This window comes from Neofelis nebulosa, chromosome 12 (genome assembly GCF_028018385.1).
Source record: "Neofelis nebulosa isolate mNeoNeb1 chromosome 12, mNeoNeb1.pri, whole genome shotgun sequence".
NCBI lineage: Eukaryota > Metazoa > Chordata > Mammalia > Carnivora > Felidae > Neofelis > Neofelis nebulosa.
In genome coordinates, this window is record NC_080793.1 from 85,152,123 (window position 1) to 85,173,148 (window position 21,026).

At 46.9% G+C, this 21,026-nt stretch overlaps 1 protein-coding gene across 2 annotated transcripts in view; it reads left to right on the forward strand.

Moving 5' to 3' along the window:
- DMRT1 (doublesex and mab-3 related transcription factor 1) overlaps positions 1-21,026 on the forward strand; it is a 111,176-nt gene that overhangs the window by 24,322 nt on the left and 65,828 nt on the right. The window lies entirely within an intron of this gene.

Sequence of the window (21,026 nt, forward strand, 5' to 3'; positions counted from 1 at the left end):
TGAGCCACCCAGGCACCCCTATCCTCGATCTCACGTGCTTGCTGTACTGGAGGTTCCTAGGCAGCTCGTAGGCAGTGTTCTGTACTCCCTTTGGCTTTCTGGCTCTGCAATTTTGTCGCGTCCGGTGTATTGATGATTACTAAAAAACAAAACAGAACACAGAATTAACTATTCAGAACAAAGGCAGAGAGCGGGATGTCGGGATTTTTATGTGATTGCCAGGGGGGTTCCAAACCTGGAATCAGAAGGCCAGTGTTGGGGCGCCTGGGTGGCTCAGTGGGTTAAGCGTCTGACTTCAGCTCAGGTCATGATCTCGCAGCTCGTGAGTCCGCGCCCCACATCGGGCTCCGTGCTGACGGCCTGGAGCCTGGAGCCTGCTTCGGCTTCTGGGTCTCCCTCTCTCTCTGCCCCTCCCCACTCAAAGCTCTGTCTCTCTCTCTCTCTCTCTCTCTCTCTCTCTCTCTCTCTCTCTCAAAAATAAATAAACATTAAAAAAAAAAAATAGGCCAGTGTTGAATCCAGACTCCAGCTGCTGCTTTGTTCCCTTGTGTGTGGGGGGCCCCTGCTGAACCACCACCAGCTCCTCTCCCCAGGGGGCATCATGCATCATACTTCCTGCTGTCTCCACCCCGCAGTTACTGCAGAGTTCTTGTGGGTAGCAACTGCAAGGATGTACGCAAATGGCGGGATATTCCATGAAGTGAAAGGTGATGCTCGCATTAAAAGTTAGCATCATTTGCTTTAGTTCTTTTCTTAGCTCAGCTTTTCTAGAGTTAGTAAGGGTTGAGACTTGCGAGGCAGTTGACATTATTCAAAGGGGGCGGTGTCAGACTTTTACTGGGGGAGAAAGAGCAAGTGTCAAATGAGTTTCAAGGACACTTGTGTATGTTTACTGCCACGTTGCTTCTTCCTTCCCTTTGTTCACCGCGGCATGTGGTAAAGACCACGCCCAATCTGCTCGCTAGAGGTTGATGGTATAGAAATCCAAAATGTGACTCAAGGCACTGGCAGTTTTCACTTACGCTTTCCAGTTGCCAGTCCTGTTTGTTGCTCTAAAGAGGAAGTACCTTCCCTCTGGAGTCTTGTGCCTTTTGAAAATAAAGAGCTTTTTGATTTCTGTCTCCATGTTATTCACCTCGTATTGGTGTCTAGTGAATTTCTCTCTGAAGTCATCCCTAGATTACTTTTACTGTAAACTGTAATGATTTTACCCTGGTCATAATTTCTCCCCAGGCCTCCTATCTCGGTTACTTGTAAGGCTACTCCTCCCCTCTCATGTTCTCTTTGATCTTTTATAATTGGCTTAAAACTCGCCATATTTAATCTGCAGTGACTTTGTTTCTCCTCCCTGTTTTTGCTTTTCCAGTCCCTGAGAATTTAATAATCTGTTGCTTATTATTTCCTTAGTTTCTCCTAAGGCGTCCTGTTTTCCGTCGCTCAGCTTAATAGCCTTTCTTTTCTCCTTGTCTACGTTTGTCTCAGCCATTAATGCAAATCTGCATCTGCCTGTATTTTGGCTGGCAATAAATAAGGTCCTACATCTTCTGTGGACTTGATGGGCTTCCTGGTTTCAGACTGAACCCGAAAGCACCTGCAGATGCATATGGTAATGTCACGATGAAGTGACCCTTCGTACCTTGGAGATAAACAGTTGAGCGCTTGGCTGGCATTGAACGAGTGAATGGGTGGATGGGTGGATGGATGGATGACTCAGTCTGAATTGTGAGAGCTTTTTCTTCCAAGTTGACTTCTGTGGGGCAAATGGCTGCGTGACTGCTCAGCTCCTGTGAAAGAACCACTGTCTTCCCTCATCCATGGCTCACTTCTTGGTGAATCCTTCCTGTGACAGCCATCTGCTTACAGCTTTGCTGTCTCTTCTCAGGAGAGAGGACTTCTTGGTGCTTTTCTGGTCTGTAGTCCAGGATGAGGGAGCCACCCCCAGGTGGGTCTCCAGGCTCTGCCTGTTCTATTGTGTCTTCCCCAGGGCTGGGGGGCAACGCACTGTTAAAACTTGTGTGTTTCCAGGAGTGTGTGCTGTTTTGTTGCTGCTCAGATTCTAGCCCTGTCTCATTGTTGAATTAAAAAAAAAAGTCTCTTACTTGTCGTTCTAGTCGGTGTTTCTGTGTCAGAAGAAACCTTGGTGGTTGACCCAGCCGCAGGCGATAGCAGGTGCTGCCCAGTTTGCCACAGACATGGCTCCCTTAATGCAGGCCCCTGGGTTAGAGATTGTGCACCCCTCCCTCTGTGCCACGGGCTGTGCATCACTGTAGGGATGTTCCTAGGGGCTGGGCGGGCCTCCTTGGGGCTGGGCCATGAAGCAGTTCTTGATAGTGGAGACCTTTCTGTGAAGCGGAATGTCTGCAAGCGTGTTAGGTTTCTGGTGATCCAGACGGACAGAGATCCGTACGACGCAGGTCACTAGGGGAGGAGGATAAAGGGAGATGTGATGCAGGTGTGCCCGGAGGCATGCGAAGCCGTCCAGTTACGTAGCTTGTGTCATGCTGTTTCTTAGCTGCCGTGAGAAAATTCTAGTTGAGTCTTGGTAATGATTTCTTTTGGTTAAGATTCGGCTTCTCTGCTAAGATGTTGACTGATGTACGTAGATAGAGATACAGATGTGGGTGTAGATCTGTCCGTGTGTGTGCAGATGTGTGTGTGTGTATACATACGTGTCTAAATACGCACGTACGTATCCCAAGGTGTCAGAGACTTCAGAGCTTTGCAGCTGCTGTCTCTGCCATTACTAAAAGCCAGAAGCCTCTGGCTCCAGCCGGGAAGAAAGAAGGAAAGAGAGGGCTCTGTCCCAGGGGGAACCAGTCTCATTTGGGCAATCTGATGGGCAGAGCTTGCTTACTGGGTGTACCAAGGCCTGAGCTGCACCGAGGCTGGGGATCGGAGTCCCGGCCTCCAGAGTGGGGAGGCAGGCATGGTCACAGGTATGCCATCTTTTACCGTGCCCTCCCGTCCCCGTGGTTAGTGACACATGCGGGGGAGCAGTTCGCTGTGAGGAGGTCTCAGAGAATCTGGGTGACTTGTGTACACACTTTGAGAACAGGATGGCACAGTGGGATTGGCAGCAGCCGGGAAATGAGGCTGGAGTGAGCTGTCTCGGGGGTGAGTCAGTGGAGCCACAAGTCAAGGGTTTGGGGGCCATTGTGATGCCCTCTGGACCAGATCACCACTCTCAGCCCCTGCCCTGCCTGCCCTGTCCCCTGGTGGCAAGGATGAGGTGCTGACTGTCCAGGTCTCCGTCTTTGGGATCTGAGAACCCTCTTGACCTCGTGTTTGAGGTCTGATGGGCCTCTGCGAGCCTTTAAACCGTTAGCAGTCATGGAGATGTCATGTAGATTCTTCTCCAGGAAGCCTTTGTCAGGAGCAGCAGCTGTTTTTTAAACTTCGGATGTTCAGTGGTATGTCTGTGCAGCCTCCTTTTCCCTTGATGACACAGCCCCGTGGTGAAGCATAGGATCTTCAGCCCTGTCACGCTGCCAGTGCTCACATGTCCTTCGACTGGCCACTCTCTTCCAGGCGTCAGAACGAGGGGCGGAATTACTTCCCAAGCCTTCCCTGCCGCCAGGCTCCAGGAAAAGCTGTTAGGTTTAATTCTCTGTGGTTCACCTTACCTGACTTTGGTAAAAATGATGCTTGAAAGAGTGGACGAGCGTTTATATTTAGGATTGACTTGTGTTCATTTTAGAGAGCTTCACTGAAAAGGAAGGAAAGACCGAAGGAAAATAAAGATGGCAAGGGCAGGCCGCTCCGCACATCCAGGAGATTCTGGGGGGCCGTGGCAGCGAGCGGCAACACCACAATTGAGTGGTCTCATTTCTGGCAGTCAGTGCCCTTTCAGATTTTGTTGTGAACCGTGTGTGTGCTTAGAGGGGCGTTGCCCACCCCCGGGTTCTGCAAGGAGGCCGTAGTGGGAAAGACCCACAAGTGCCATGGATGGCTGAGCCCTCCAGCACCCAGGCCACGTGCAGCCAGCGATCGCCGTCCCCTCCTCTCTTGCCCCGCTAATGCTGTAAAGTGACTTGCTGGTGTGACTGAATGTCAGTTCTAGAATTCATATTTTAAGCGCACATGGAATCCCCAAATTCCATTTTCATCACTGATGGGGACGTAGCACTTCTTCCCACTCAAAATAACACTAAGTGTGGGAGCGTATATATTGCATTTGAGATTTAAAGTTTTGCCCTCCTTTACCTCCACCTTCTCCCAGTAGCAGTCTTTAAAAAAGCGTGATACAATTAAATAGCCAAGTCAAAGAAAAGGGAGTGTGAAGGGCTCCAGATAATTCCCAGTTTGGGTTACCAGCTCCCACATAATGGAGACTTGATTATGCTTTGTTTTCCTGTTTGCTTGGGCGGAGGTGCATCAGGGAAGAAATCTCAACTGTTCCTGATCACAGAAAAGTGTGCCTGAAAAGAGGCTTTCCATGTCAGCTCCGGAACAGACCCTTCAAAGTGCTAAAGGTCAGAAGGGCTTCATTCACGAATTTCCTAAGACCAGCCTTTAGCTGTAACAGAGTGCAACCCTGGAGGTCACAGACCAAGCCGGGAGAAATAATTATGCATGGTAATGGGCAATTACAGATAATGGGCTTCCGGGGGTGGCAGAAAATACACAGCCCCACAGTCTTGCCTGGAATGAACATTGAATAGCACATTAACTTTATAGCAAGCTAAAAGTTCAGCCTTGGAACAGCAGCAATCCCCCCCCCCCAAATAAATAAAATCCCCAGCTTACTTAAAGGAAGCCCCATAGTAGCTGTGCTTCTCAAGAGCAGAACTGCATGCTGAAAGGGGTGGGGCGGGGGAGGGGGCAGAGAGTCTGGGGAGAGGAAGCAGGGGTCAGTTCCTCTCCACCTGGCCGCATTCGCCTCGCTAAGTGGAAATGGTTTTCAGTCCTGCGGCAGGTACACAGTGAAAAGGTTGTTTGCTTTCCTGGCTCCAGGTTTGTGTTTGACGTTTTAAAATAGCCCTGTCATGATCGCCTTGTGGGAGAAACAGATTGTTCCTGCATTTCCTGATTATGACTTTAGGGAGTGATATCACACCGACTGTACTCAAGGCTACTGTCTGACCTCCGAGAAGGCCAGGAGCAGAGGATTCCGCTCCTTTCCAAGTTCATTCGCCTCTGCCAGGTGCAGCCCTGCCCTCCTGTGGGACCCCAAGGATGAGCTTTTTTTTTTTTTCCAGAATTATTTGGTGGCTCTCTTGCTTGATGGCAGAGAATGCCATCACTGTGCTGTGACTGTGATCATAACAATAGCGAACATTTCTCAAGCACTTAACCGTGTGTCACAGCCTTCCCCTCCCCCCCCCCGCCCCCCGTGCCCTCTGTGGTGTGTATAGCAGTGTGATCCCCACATTACAGAGAGACACTGGCGCACAGAGCCCTTAAGTGCCTGGATCCAAGGCCATGGGGCAGAAGACGCCTATCAAGCGCTTTGACTTGGGAGCCGGTGCTCTCAACCGGAAGTTCTGCTGCCTGCGGCCGTAGTGTGCAGGACTTAGCGTCTGTTTCACTGAAAGAAATGTTTCAGGCTTAAGCACAGAGCCGAGGCGCCCACCTGAGACTTGACTGCTGAATGCTAACTGTGCAGCTTGCTCGGAATGAGACCCTGGACCCCACCTGCCCTGAAATCGGTCTTCTCAGAAAGGGAAGAGCTCATAAGACAGAAGTTTTCAAATCTTTCAGTGGCAAGGACCCCTTCACACTCTTCAAAATCATCAAGGACCTCCAAGAGCTTCTGGGGATATGGATTCTGCCGATCAGCATTTATTGAATCAGAGCCAAAAACTGAGAAATCATACATATATGTTCATTCCTTTAAAATAATAACATCTATCCGTTGTTAGCATAAGTAACATATTTTAATGAGGAAAGAACTATGTTTTTCCAAAACAAAACAGTGACATTGTACATTTCTGCTAATCTGTTTTCTGTCTTAGTAGGACATAGCTGGGTTCCCAATTGCTGCTTCTTCAGTCTGTCGTTTGAAATACATGCAAATTCAGTTTCACATAGAGAAATATTTGGAAAAGGGAGAGAGGTGTTTGAATAGCTTTTTTCAAAAATTTTTTAATGTTTATTTTTGAGACAGAGAGAGAGAAAGAGACAGAGTGTGAGCCAAGGAGGGGCAGAGAGAGAAAGGGAGACACAGAATCTGAAGCAGGCTCCAGGCTCTGAGCTGTCAGCACAGAGCCCGACATGGGGCTCGAACCCACGAACCGTAAGATCATAACCTGAGCTGAAGTCCAGTGCTTAACTGAGCCACCCAGTCGCCCCTGAATAGCTTTTTTTTTTTTTTAATTAATATTTATTTTTGAGGGAGAGAGAGAGCATGAGAGGGGGAGAGGCAGAGAGAGAAAGAGGGAGACACAGAGTCCGAAGCAGGCTCGGGGCTCCAAGCTGTCAGCACAGAGCCCGACATGGGGCTCGAACCCACACACAGTGAGGTCATGACCTGAGCCGAAGTCGGAGGCTTAACTGACCGAGCCACCCAGGGCCCCCTTGAATAGCTTTTTGAGACCCTTGTGCCTGTTCTCTGAAACTGGACCAAAACTTGAAAGGTGATAATTTCTTAAAGATTAGTTGCAGGGTGGAGTCCAAAACCATGCCAAAGAGCTTTGTTCTCTATTACATTAAAATCCACTGGTCCATCTTGCACTTCAAATGGATCTTTCACCCATGCATCATTTTGTAACATCATGAACTGGTCATTTGGAAAATATTAGTTCACTGAGTTGTGCACGTTTTCCAAAGGTTGTCCTGTTTCATTGCAAACTATCAGGAAAATCCCATTCGTTATTATTACTACAGATCTTGTCAGAAGAGTCTTCAAGTTCGGGAAGCTGTCAAGCCCGTGATGGCAGACTTAAGTTTTCAGAAATTCTGGTTTTTACTTGCAAGCTCGAATTTTGGGCAATAAATCCTATAAGTTTTCCTTGAAGGGATAGGCTCACTTTGTTCTTCTTCAAGGCAACATCTACCAAATATCCAAGCCCCAGTAACCAGAGAGTTTCATCACTCTCTGAGTGTATGGTGTTCCAAAAATAAGTCAAGAAGCTCTCTTTTTTTTTACATTTATTTATTTTTTAGAGAGAGAGCTAGAGTGTGAGGGTGGGAAGGACAGAGAGAGAGGGAGACACAGAATCCAAAGAAAGCTCCAGGCTCTGAGCTGTCAGCACAGAGCCCGATGCGGGACTCAAACCCACACACCATGAGATCATGCCCTGAGCCAAAGCCAGATGCTCAGCCGAATGAGCCACCCAGGCGCCCCAAGAGTATAAGCTCGTCATTCAGACATTTGCACCAAGTCTTGTTCAAGGAAACCATCACCCTTGGGTTGCAACAGACCTGCCTCATGAGTCCCTCCCATTTTGTCATGGGATATTAAAAAGGCGCAAAGGCAGAGATTTAATCCAGTGGGGTTTTTTTCCTACTTCATCGAGGGCATCGTAAGAAGAATTGACATTTAATTTTGTAATATTATACAAAGTAAAATATTCCAAATGAGGACGTCAGTGAGGAATCCAGTGACCACTGGTGCAGTTCGGTGGGACCACCTTGATGTGTGCGAAGGCAGTTTTCCCCACCACTGCTTCTGCGTCACCGGTGCAAGTGTCCACACAGTGAAAAAAGGTGAATGATGTCCTTCTGTTGCTGTGACAATCCATGTGACCTGGACTGTTGGCTGGGACGGCGGCTGGGGGAATATTGCCACCACATTTCTGGAAGGGCCGCAGTGAGATGTCGGGTGTGACTTCTTGGCTTGAAACCTGGGACTTTCAGGAGCAAAGACAAACACCTGGGATCTTATTTTTAAAAGCAAGTTCCAAAAGCAGGATCTGACAGCCTTGTGTTGAGCACCCTTCGTGGCCAAGCAGAAGACCCCCATGGTTGCAGCCCCTGCATTTTAAGTTGTCCGAACACAATTCAAAGCAGAGCTTTTCTGTGGGGACCTAAATTCTATGTTCACAGTCAGTCCGAGATGCCCCTGACCTGAGGTTTTCTCTGTGCAAGGGGTACTAAGAAGAGTGGGGAAGGGATTCCCTCCCCGTAAGGTCGCCTTTGGAACAGAGCACTGGCCGTCCTTCCTCTCTTCTCTGGTCCCCTCCCGAACCCGGGCCTGGCCACTGGCCTGTTGGCAGCCCCACGACTCCTCCAGGCCGCTGGCCGTGTTGACGGAGTCTCAGATTGTCTCTGGCATCTCGCCAACGATAGGGAATTACGAGCTGGCCTAAGGACAGAAAACGTTCTTGGCCATGAGATAGGCTTTCACGGCCACCAGACATTCTCTAGCAAAGTCAGAGAAATGGCATCTTTTCCATATCTGACTCCCTCTGCAGGCCAACCGTGTTCCTGGGTGCCCCCCCCTGGAATCCTGAGGCTCACACAGATGGGGTGCGGAAGGGGGAACACACAGGGAGAGCAGAAACCCGGGAATAGGAACACGGGTAGGTGCGTGGGTGTGGGAGGTCGGGGTGGTGAGTGCCAGTCTTTCCAGATCCAGTTAGGATTTTTCCTGGGGTGAGTCTGAAGTCCAACCTCCTGTGCCGGCAGTACCCTCGTTCTCGTCCTGCTGGGAAGATAGACATACACGTGTTTTGTTTTGCTTTTTAGAGACTCTTCGATGGAAACCTTTTCTGATGCCTTGATTTGTCCTTGGGGCTCTTCATCAGCAGAGAGTAAGCTCTTTGAGGGCAGGGATTGCCCTTTGCTCATTGTCGACATTCCAGGAGATGGGAGCCGGCAGGGGTGGGACAGCACGTGGCTCCAAGGGGCCCAAACAAACTAGGTGTGGACACTCGCCGTGGAAAGAAGTCCGCAGGCAGAGAGACAGTGGTGATGAAACAGGAGTTTATTTCAGTGAGGCTAACACCAGGAAGACAGCGGACCAGCGTCTCAAACACTGTCTCCAGAAGTGCTGGAAGTACTTCCAGGTTTATCGAAGGAACGAAGGAAAGTGTTGGACAGAGGCGGATGGGTCTGTGCAGGTGGGCTATGAAGGTCAAGTCCATCATTGTCTTGAGGTCAGTGCCTCTGGGTCTTACCGGCTCAGGGCTGTCCTTGTTGCTTCAGGGAGGCATGTCATTCCCCATCAGGGTTGGTTTGTCCACAGGGTCTTTTGCCTGAGTTAAGAGATAAACTAGAAAGAAGAACTTAATCATTTAGAAGTTTGAGGTCAAAATGTAGGTAGTTGAAGCCTTCTTTCAGGAATTGCTGCACACAATGGACGTGTTTGTGGCTCACTGGGCTTTTCAGTGGCCCCAGGGCGGCCTGTTTCAAATCTTGGCTGGGTCCCTTGGAAGGCCCGTATTTGCCTTTCCCGCTTTATATTTTCTCCATTTCCGCCATATGTCCTGCTTGGTCTGTTTGATGCGGTCATACTTGGCAATCAAGATATTCCTCCCCTCCTCTGTCTCTGTCTCCCCCCCCCCCTCCAGATCCCTTTGCCTCCCACATTAATATTTTACACACCTTTGAACCAAAAACCTGCATCTGGCTTGCAAGACCAACTTCAGGTTCATTGTTCTGGAAAGCCTTCACCCTGAGAAACCTGAACTTGGCGGGACCGAATTACATTTAGCAAAATTCCTTGGGCAAAAGGCGACATTGGCTCTAACACATTCCATGCTTTGTGTACAGGAGTGACGTTAGCGAGCCAACACCAGCAGAACTTGTACTTGGAAGGCTGGAGTTGATCTCGCCCTCCCTTCCCGCAGCCTTTGTGTTTTCAGCCTTGGTCTGTCCTTCTGTGTGTTTTTTCGGGGCCTCCCCTATGAGTACTGCCGCGTCAAGGACTACGGCGTTGGTCTGTGCCCCAAAGTCCCAGACAGGTTGCCTCGTACACAGCACGTTTCCTGTGTGGGATATGAATTGCGTCCCCATCAGGGGAAGGTGACAGTGGTGGTGACAAGTCCCTCGTTCATTCCTTGCTGTCAGCATTCAGGGAACAGTAGGCACACTGCCACCTGTGTAATTGGGCCTCTCCCTGTGCCAACTCTGCTTCCCTCTGAAACCCGACCCGTTCCCTTGTCAGGATGATGAGCTTGTCTTGGGATCATATGAGTGCTTAGAGGGTCCAGGGACGGCTCACAGGACGATGTTCTCTCTCCCCGTGTCTCTCTCCAGGCTCTCACCCTTGTGGGAGAAGAGTCCTGAAGCATCTCTCTGGGTTTCTCCATTACTCCTAAATCTAGGAAATGCCAGGAGCTATTACTCTGGACATTGGGTGACCTCACAGAGAAGAAAGCTAAAAGCAGTTAGCCGAGCCAAGCCTTCTTGTCCCAGGGAGGTACCCCTGCTATCCTGATTCCATCATCATGTCAATCATTGAGCATAATCTTGAGACCTCAGTTTTCCTTTAAAAAAAAAAAAACAAGAATAGAGAAAATGACTTACACTTTCTCTGTACCCTCCTAACACTCAGCATAACATGTTAGGTAGATAATTTTGAGATCTCAGACTTAGGAGCAAACAATTTTGCCTGGTGGGTAACTCTTAAAACTAGAAACTAATTATGACAGGAACTAAGCAAGGCATGGGATTACAAAGAAAAATAAAACCTGGTGATGAACGGATAAAGAAGACGTGGTTTATATATACAGTGGAATACTACTTGGCAATGAGAAAGAATGAAATCCTGCCATTTGCAGCAACATGGATGGAACTGGAGGGTATTAATGCTAAGTGAGATAAGTCGGTCAGAGAAAGACACATATCATCTGTTTTCATTCATACATGGAACTTGAGAAACTTAAGACCATGGGGGAAGGGACAGGGAAAAAATAGTTTCAAACAAACGGAGGCAAACCATAAGAGACTCTTTTTTTTTTTTAATTTTTTTTTTAACGTTTATTTATTTTTGAGACAGAGAGAGACAGAGCATGAACGGGGGAGGGGCAGAGAGAGAGGGAGACACAGAATCGGAAACAGGCTCCAGGCTCTGAGCCATCAGCCCAGAGCCGGACGCGGGGCTTGAACTCACGGACCGCGAGATTGTGACCTGAGCCGAAGTTGGATGCTTAACCGACTGAGCCACCCAGGCGCCCCAATAAGAGACTCTTAAATACCAAGAACAAACAGGGTTGATTGGAGGTGGAGGGGAAAATGGGTGCTGGGCATTGAGGAGGGCACTTGTTGGGATGAGCACTGGGTATTGTATGTACACAATGAATCATGGGAATCTACCCCCAAAACCAAGAGCACACTTTACACACTGTGTGTTAGCCAACTTGACAATAAATTATATTAAGAAAAAAAAAAAACAACTTGGTATATGCCAGTTAAGTCGAGGATCACTCACGGTGAATCATAAATAGCCTTGTTTGTAAATTATAAATTCTGGTTTTCTCTGTGATCTTTCATACAGGAAACTGTGGGGTTTGGTTTTGTCATTGAAAAGGGAGTAGACTCTTGGTTTGACTGTGAAGGACTCAAAGTGCAACAGCTCTGGGGATCTTGACACTAGAGGAAGAGCAGGGAAAAAAAGCCTTCACATACCTTAAAATGAATTACTGGTTAACTACTATTAACATGCCACGGGCCCAGAGACCAGCATATAACACTGCAGGATCGATATGGGTATTTATCATGTGTGGGTATTGATCCTTCATGAAGGAGTGAATCATATTTCACGTTGCATATGTTAGTGGGAAAAAAAAAGTAGCAGAGGGATTGGGAAGCCTTATCCCAGAACTGGATGTGCGGAAGGTAAACGTATAGAGCCACAAATACGAGTTTCGGAATAAGAGGGATCAAGTCTGTGGGCAATACCTCTGTATAGACGTCTTTGCTCAGACAAATGCCGTTGGTCGTTTTTTCCAGATACGGACATACTCTTAGTTGTTGAATCCAGTCCTGCTGACCTTTTTTTTCCTTCTAGCACAAATTAATGCTAACCCAGTCATAAGTACCAGCACTTAGAACGTCTGGCTTCAGTCTTCCATTGGCGTCTTGGCAGAGGACCTACAGGTTGATAATTCTTACATGGGACTGCCGGTTAAGAAAGCGACCACACTCTCGGGACGCCTGGCTGGCTCAGTCCAAAGAGCATGTGACTCTTGGTCTCGGGATTTTGAGTTCGAGCCCCACATTGGGTGTAGAGATTACTTAAATAAAACTTTAAAAATGCACATTAAAAAAAGAAAGAAAGCTACCACATTCTCTTGAGAAAGCCTGTTCTGTTGTGCTTTCTATTATTACTAATACCATCACGAAGTCATCTGGGCCAGTGTTTAGCCTAGAAAAATAAACCATGAGATCCAGCTTCAGAATTTTCAGCAAACTCATTAAGATGTTTCCGCTGTCTTTGTGCTTCGTCATGTTGGCCGTGCAGTTAAAATGTCCCTGTCACAGTGTGTGTCAGGCATGGGGGGAGCAGGAGGAATTCATAGCGGGCAGCTCAGGTTTGTAGAACCAGCTGTCAGTATTTGCTTTTTTTTTTTTTTTACCCTGTGACTCAGACAAGGGTTAAGAGTAGCCCAGTAAGAGTTTGGTGCATGGGAAATGGCTTCTTGAATTTATACCTACATATTCATTTCAAGTTTTGTATGGTTAGTTGATCTGTTTTGTGGCTTATGAGTTGTAAATCTTACCTTCGGGTTTATTGCCAATCAGTGACACTTTGCCTGACTTCCCAGCTTTGGTGACGTCCCAGCGTTCAAGGGAATGTCTCTAGTTACTCTTTGGGAACTCTGCTGTAGCAGAGGTTGGAGAGGGCGCATGTGCGGCTTCTGTTCTCACTCTCCCTCAGCCTGGGTGAGAGCTCTGTGTGCCTTTCCAGGCTGGAGTGTCGCATGGTCACTCAGCAATTCAGCAAGTGTCTGATAAGGGAGCTCGGTGGCTTCCCGGCGTCCTGGGTGACAGGTATCAGCAGTGTAACTTGGTCGTTTGGAGGGAATGCCCGGAACAAGACATGCCAGTGATTTTCATGCATTTTTTCCCCCATTACTACAACCTCCCTAGATACGCTCATAATTACGTCTTCAGGCCTGGAGTATGTAAAGAGCCTAGTATAGGGGTGCCGGGGTGGTTCAGTCGGTTTAGCGTCCGACTGTGTTTCAGCTCTGGTCCTGGTCTTGCGGTTTGGTGGGTTCAAGCCCTGTGTCAGGCTCTGCACTGACAGCACAGAGACTGCTTGGGATTCTTTTCTTTCCTTCTCTCTCTGCCCCTCCTCTCTCTCTCTCTCAAAATAAATTAAAAAATTAAAAAAGAAACTAACGAGCCTAGTGTATACTAGCCTATAGACCATATATGCATATACAGAATAGACTATTCTAGAGTAGTCTATACTCCTACCTCCTTAGTCTCTTAGATCTGTCTCTGGTGCTTCGATCAATTCTCCTAAAACATTTTTATTGTTACTTGCTTCCTCTGAAAACCTTCATTGACTCCCTGTAGCTTGAGGAGAAACCCGAAGTCCTTGGCTGGCATCCCCATTCGAGGCCTTCCACAATTTTAACCAAGGTTGCTTCCCATTCTCATTACCCGTGGGCCCTTGACGTGAACTGTGTACTGTGGCCAGGCCAATCTGGTCACTGTCCCTGCCACAGGACTTGTGTTTCTCCTCCTTCATGATCCTGTTGGTATCATTCTCTTTCGAGTGTGTCCGCACACCATCATCTCTAAATCCCCTCCACCCTGGCTCCCATCTCCACTGCTTTTGTTGATGGTGACATCTACCTATACTGTCATTGTGGCAATGAGATGATTGCTTTGTAAGTGTCTCAGCTGGGCTGACAGCTCAGAGCCTGGAGCTTGCTTTGGATTCTCTCTCCCTCTCTCCCTGCCCCTCTCCTGTTCATGCTCGCTCTCTCTCTCTCTCTTTCTCTCTCTCTCAAAAATAAATAAACATTTTTAAAAAATTTTAAAGAGAAGAAATGAAACATTGTGAATATTTCTTTGTGCCTTTTACATCTAAAGCAAAGCTTTGGACATAGTTGTTCTAGGATAACCAACGAATGAGCCAAATACAAATACAAAAATACAACTTGAGATCAAGAATAAATTATTCTTACTATGAAAAATTATATGCCAACAAACAGGACAACCTGGAAGAAATGGACAAATTCCTAAGCACCCACCCACTTCCAAAACCCAAACAGGAAGAAATAGAAAACTTGAACAGACCCATAACCAGCGAAGAAATTGAATCAGTTATCAAAAATCTCCCAACAAATAAGAATCCAGGACCAGATGGCTTCCCAGGGGAATTCTACCAGACATTTAAAGCAGAGATAATACCTATCCTTCTCAAGCTTTTCCAGAAGTTAGAAAGGGAAGGAAAACTTCCAGACTCATTCTATGAAGCCAGCATTACTTTGGTTCCCAAACCAGACAGAGACCCAGCAAAAAAAGAGAACTACAGACCAACATCCCTGATGAATATGGATGCAAAAATTCTCAACAAGATACTAGCAAATCAAATTCAACAGCATATAAAAAGAATTATTCACCATGATCAAGTGGGATTCATTCCTGGGCTTCAGGACTGGTTCAACATTCACAAATCAATCAATGTGATACATCACATTAATAAAAGAAAAGATAAGAACCATATGATCCTGTCAGTCGATGCAGAAAAAGCATTGGACAAAATTCAGCATCCTTTCTTAATAAAAACGCTTGAGAAAGTCGGGATAGAAGGAACACACTTAAACATCATAAAAGCCATTTATGAAAAGCCCACAGCTAATATCCTCAATGGGGAAAAACTGAGAGCTTTCCCCCCTGAGATCAGGAACATGACAGGGATGTCCACTCTCACTGCTGTTGTTTAACATAGTGTTGGAAGTTCTAGCATCAGCAATCAGGCAACAAAAGGAAATCAAAGGCATCAAAATTGGCAAAGATTAAGTTAAGCTTTCACTTTTTGCGGATGACATGATATTATACATGGAAAATCCGATAGACTCCACCAAAAGTCTGCTAGAACTGATACATGAATTCAGCAAAGTTGCAGGATACAAAATCAATGTACAGAAATCAGTTGCATTCTTATACACTAATAATGAAGCAACAGAAAGACAAATAAAGAAATTGATCCCATTCACAATTGCACCAAGAAGTATAAAATACCTAGGAATAAATCTTAACCAAAGATGTACGAGATCTGTATGCTGAAAACTATAAAAATCTTATGAAGGAAATTGAAGAAGATATAAAGAAATGGAAAAACATTCCATGCTCATGAGTTGGAAGAATAAATATGGTTGAAATGTCAATACTACCCAAAGCTATCTACACATTCAGTGCAATCCCAATCAGAATTGCACCAGCATTCTTCTTGAAGCTAGAACGAGCAATCCTAAAATTTGTATGGAACCACAAAAGACCCCGAACAAAGTAATTTTGAAGAAGAAGACCAAAGCGGGAGGCATCACAATCCGAGACTTTAGCCTCTACTACAAAGCTGTAATCATCAAAACAGCATGGTATTGGCACAACAACAGACACATAGACCAATGGTATAGAATAGAGACGCCAGAATTGGACCCACAAAAGAATGGCCAACTAATCTTTGACAAAGCAGGAAAGAATATCCAATGGAAAAAAAGACAGTCTCTTTAACAAATGGTGCTGGGAGAACTGGACAGCAACATGCAGAAGATTGAAACTAGACCACTTTCTTACACCATACACAAAAATAAACTCAAAGTGGATAAAGGACCTGAATGTGAGACAGGAAACCATCAAAACCCTAGAGGAGAAAGCAGTAAAAAACCTCTCTGACCTCAGCTGCAGCAATTTTTTACTCAACACATCTCCAAAGGCAAGGGAATTAAAAGCAAAAATGAACTATTGGGACCTCATGGAGATAAAAAGCTTCTACACTGCAAAGGAAACAATCAACAAAACTAAAAGGCAACCAATGGAATGGGAAAAGATATTTGCAAATGACATATTGGACAAAGGGCTAGTATCCAAAATCTGTAAAGAACTCCCCAAACTCCACAGCCGAAAAACAAATAATCCCATGAAGAAATGGGCAGAAGACATGAATAGACACTTCTCTAAAGAAGACATCCAGATGGCCAACAGGCACATGAAAAGATGCTCAACGTCACTCCTCATCAGGGAAATAGAAATGAAAACCGCACTGAGATATCACCTCATGCCAGTCAGAGTAGCAAAAATGAACACATCAGGAGACTATAGATGCTGGAGAGGATGTGGAGAAATGGGAACCCTCTTGCACTGTTGGTGGGAATGCAAACTGGTGCAGCCGCTCTGGAAAACTGTGTGGAGGTTCCTCAAAAAATTAAAAATAGATCTACCCTAAGACTCAGCAATAGCGCTGCTAGGAATTTGCCCAAGGGATACAGAAGGGCTGATGCATAGGGGCACTTGTACCCCAATGTTTATAGCAGCCCTTTCAACAATAGCCAAATTATGGAAAGAGCCTAAATATCCTTCAATTGACGAATGGATAAAGAAATTGTGGTTTATATACACAATGGAATACTACTTGGCAATGAGAAAGAATGAAATACGGACTTTTGTAGCAACGTGGATGGAACTGGAGACTGTCATGCTAAGTGAAATAAGTCATACAGAGAAAGACTGATACCATATGTTTTCACTCTTACGTGGATCCTGAGAAACTTTAACCGAAGACCATGGGGGAGGGGAAGGTAAAAAAAAAAAGGTTAGGGAGGGAGCCAAAGCATAAGAGACTCTTAAAAACTGAGAACAAACTGAGGGTTGATGGGGGATGGGAGGGAGGGGAGGGTGGGTGATGGGCATTGAGGAGGGCACCTGTTGGGATGAGCACTGGGTGTTGTATGGAAACCAATTTGACAATAAATTTCATATTAAAAAAAAGAATAAATGTCTTTTGCATTACCCGCTCCTCTTGGTTTTCCAGAAGCCCTGTGTGGAATATTTCAGTTTTTCGAAGGGAAAAAGCACTTAAATAAATTAAACTTTTGTGGTTAGAGTAAATCAAGAAAGCCTGGGTGTGGCCCGTGAGCGTCCAAACGGTTAGGCAGCAGTATGCACACCACTTGTGATCCGAGCTCTGCCATGATTTTGGAGGAGGTGGTATTTATCTGCATGCTCTTGTGGGATAGCCAGGCAGGAGTGTCACAGCAGTGCGGTCAGGGGTCACGTTTTTGGGGATAGCTTCTGAAGCACTTGTTTGCAATCTTCCAAGTAGACCGGTGAGTTTCGATCTGTGAGTGCATCAGAGCCTTCTGAGGACTTTGTTAAACTCAGGACTGCTGGGCCCACCCACCCCTCAGAGTTTCTGATTCAGTGGGTGTGGTGGGGTCCAAGAGGGTGCGCTTGGGGGGGGGGTGCTGATGCTGCCCATTCAAGGGCCACACTACGAACTCCACTGGATGAGACACCTGTCAACTGATGGATGCTTATTTCGACCTTGGGAAATTTCCACGTATCAGTGGCATGCACGTAGAGGCTGGGGCTCATAAACCTGTTTTGAACATGGACCAAGAGTTTTGATGTGAACTTTAAAATACAATTTGAGGGGCGCCTGGGTGGCGCAGTCGGTTAAGCGTCCGACTTCAGCCAGGTCACGATCTCGCGGTCCGTGAGTTCGAGCCCCGCGTCAGGCTCTGGGCTGATGGCTCGGAGCCTGGAGCCTGTTTCCGATTCTGTGTCTCCCTCTCTCTCTGCCCCTCCCCCGTTCATGCTCTGTCTCTCTCTGTCCCAAAAATAAATAAAAAAAAAACGTTGAAAAAAAAAAAATTTAAAAAAAATAAAATACAATTTGAGGTTTACAAAATACAGGGTGTGGCAGTTCCACAGGTCCCTAGAGCTTTTTAAAATGTCACTTTTCAAGAGTGCTTAAACATCTTAGGATTGTAAAATCCTTAGGCACCTACTCTTAGAAAGCTCAAAGAGTTTTTATTATTTAAATACTGGTAGGAAATGGAACTTTTCCAGTGTGTTTCTTAATTTATTCTTCAAGGTCAATATAATCTGAAAGAGGAAATAAAATACCGGGTAAGTGGGAAAGTGATGGCATCAGTAGCTGATTGATTATACTCAGCTGTAGCAAAACCAGTCCTCGCTCTGACCTGACCTAGAGGCTCCCTATGCAGTTTGTTGAAGCCATCCTCTTGTTACCTTGAGAATTATTACTGACATCATATTGCTGGATAAAACGGAGGCCTGATAAAAGGTCCTGAGTAGGGGTGTGATTCGGAAATTCACGAACCTGTGTCCTAACCTGAGAATCCTGGTGTCCTTGGGTTTCTTCCTCTTCTTCTTCTTTTTTTAATTTATTTGAGAGAGAGAGAGAGTGCAAACAGGGGAGAGGGGCAGAGAGAGAGAGAGAGAGAGAGAGAGAGAGAGAGAGAGAATCGTAAGCAGCCTCCATGCCCAGTGTGGAGCCCGACACCAGGCTTGATCCCACAACCCTGGGATCATGACCTGAGGGGAAATCAGGAGTCAGGCGTTCAACTGACTGGAGCCACCCAGCTGCCTCCCTTGGCCTTCTATTTAATTCTTTACCTACTAATGTATATTTTTTTTAATTGAGGACCTTGCTTTTGAAGGGCGGGTCCGAAGGGGTATCTGTTTTTTCCCCACTGCAAGGACAGAGATAAGCATCGGAAATGCCTTCCTCAATGTCTGTGAGATTACACGTGGATGTCCCACCAATGCTTGTGACTGAGTGGTGAAGCCCGTGTCATTCATTCCTTCCCTGATTTAGACACCCGTATAATTCGTCATTTTCACAAAATTTGTATTGCTTAAGTAATGAGGAAAACAGTGAAGAGACAACATTAAACACAAAAGAATTCGCCATTGGAAACCACCTGTTATGCACGAAATTGGTGTTTAAAATAAGAAAAAGCTGGGGAGTTCAAGAGGAGAGGAGGGCAGGTGCCTTCTCCACATGCGGTGTGGAGTAATGGAACTGGAATGTCTCATCTCATTAGCTGGGAAGAGGAGAGAAGGAAGGAAAGAAATATAATGAAATAGTGGCTTGACAACGTTGGGAGGGCACTAAGGTGGATGGATTTGGTATCCTTTCAGAGAGAGGACACTTTAGCACTGACATTAAGGTGGGGCTGTGAAAATCCCTTCCACAGCTTGCCGCCTGCATATCTTCTCTTTTCCTTCCATATTCGGCCAGTGGACACATGGAGCACCTGCTCTGGGCCACGTGTTGACTCTGCAGGGAATTTCCGTCGACCAGCTTCTCCCCACCTATGCGTGCTCAACCCTTGTCTGTGGGTTAAAAATGAAATGACGCTTTCTTGCTCCGGGGAGCTTCTCTTTCTTCCTCACATTTATTTTGAGGCCTGGCTACTTGGAAAACCGGGACTCGTCGATCTGTTCGGGCACATAATTGACCACCGCGTGTCCCGCGGTGTGCTAGGTTCGGGGATGCACCAGTGAGCCCGGAGCCCTGGTGCCTGCTTTTGCTCCATCTACATTCTGGCGAAGAGAAGGCTCTTGTGCCCAGCTGGTCTGTTTCCTCGTTGCTTACTCGCTCCTCCCTCTCCTGCAAAACCCACCAGGCCCTGAAGACCTAGCCCTCTGTTGGTTTTTTTCTAGAACTGATTTGCTTGATCTCTTGGCAGCAGTTGACAAGGCATGCTGGCCCCTCCAGGAGCCACATCAACTTTGGCCTGTGTGATATTATGTTCTCTCCTTGGTTCTCCCCAGCTCCACTCCTGGCTCCCTTTTCTTCTCCCAGAACTCGCTCTTTGGTAACAACTCCCTCCCCCTCTCCCCGGAGGCTGGTAGAACCCCTCCCAGGTCTCCTCCAGCCTCTTCTCTGCCGAGTGCACTTGCCAGTTCCCACCTTCGCTCATCGCCTATAAGTGTCTCCAGCGTGTGGATGCGACAGAACTCATCGCCTCCCTCTCCTACCACACCAGACTCCCCACTCTCCCCCAGGTCGGCCACATGCCTCCTCCGGCATTTTACTTCCCTTCCAGATGGAAGTCCAGCCAGCCCCTCCACTTCTGCTGAGTCCTGCCCCCCTGCCCGTAGCTCAGGCCCGTTGCTGCTTTCACAGACTTGAGGTCTCTCTTCCCTTCGCTTGTCCTAAGCTTGCCCTCAGGTCACTCACTCTGGAACTCACCCTCTGCTCCTGGCCCAGAAATCGTCACGTGCTGCAGGGTCTGGAGGGCTGGCTGGAGGCTTCCCCGCCCCTTGCTCCAGCTCCGCCTCTCATTCCCTTTTGGGGCACCCAGTTCTTCAGCTTCGCTGCGCTGCCCTGTCCAGCTCTCGCTGGCATGCCCTCCTCCCGCTTTCCCGCTCCCATGCCTTTGTCCTCCTTGTCCTTTTCTCCACACTTTCTTTATTTTTCACCTTTCTCTGCTCCTCCCTTAAACTTCAGCTTGGATGCAGTGTTTTTTTCCTGAAGGTCTCTGTGGTCCTTTCTAGGCTCCAAGTCCTCTCTCCAGCCTTTGGATTTCCATAAAAGTCTATGGCTATTCCTGTGTGATAATCCTTGTTGGTATTTGTAATCCCATCACAAGTCTCACCCCAGACTGTAGAATCCCCGGGCAGCGGCATCCTGACACCTTGCAGCCATCTCAGGCTCCTGGACCACCTCTTAGAACATGGCGTGATGGATGTCCATGGGAGAGAGGATTTAGGAGTCTGCTTGTTTACGAATCGACACAGTTTAAAATCTAGACACGGGGTTGACAAAACTACAGCCTTTAGGCTGCTTCGGCCCACTGCTTGGCTTTGTGAATAAAGTTTTATTGTAACATGACCACTCAGCAATCTGGGCATTCTGCAGTTGAATGGCCTGAAATCGTTACTAACCTTTTACAGAAGTTTGTCTACCCCTGGTCTATACCATTGTCCAGACTTGTGAAGAGTCCAGTATCAGGTGTGGGAGGAAATTAAAGAAATAATGTGTGCTTAAACTCTTAGCCTTTTGCTTTGGCTCTTTGATATATCGATGTGGCTACCATAGTTTGAGCATTGGGATTTTATTACTTTGTTGAAAGTGAAGTACAATTCATTTTGTTGTAAAAATGATGCCGACGGCCAAGTTAACTAGATTTGATCTCCAGTTTCCT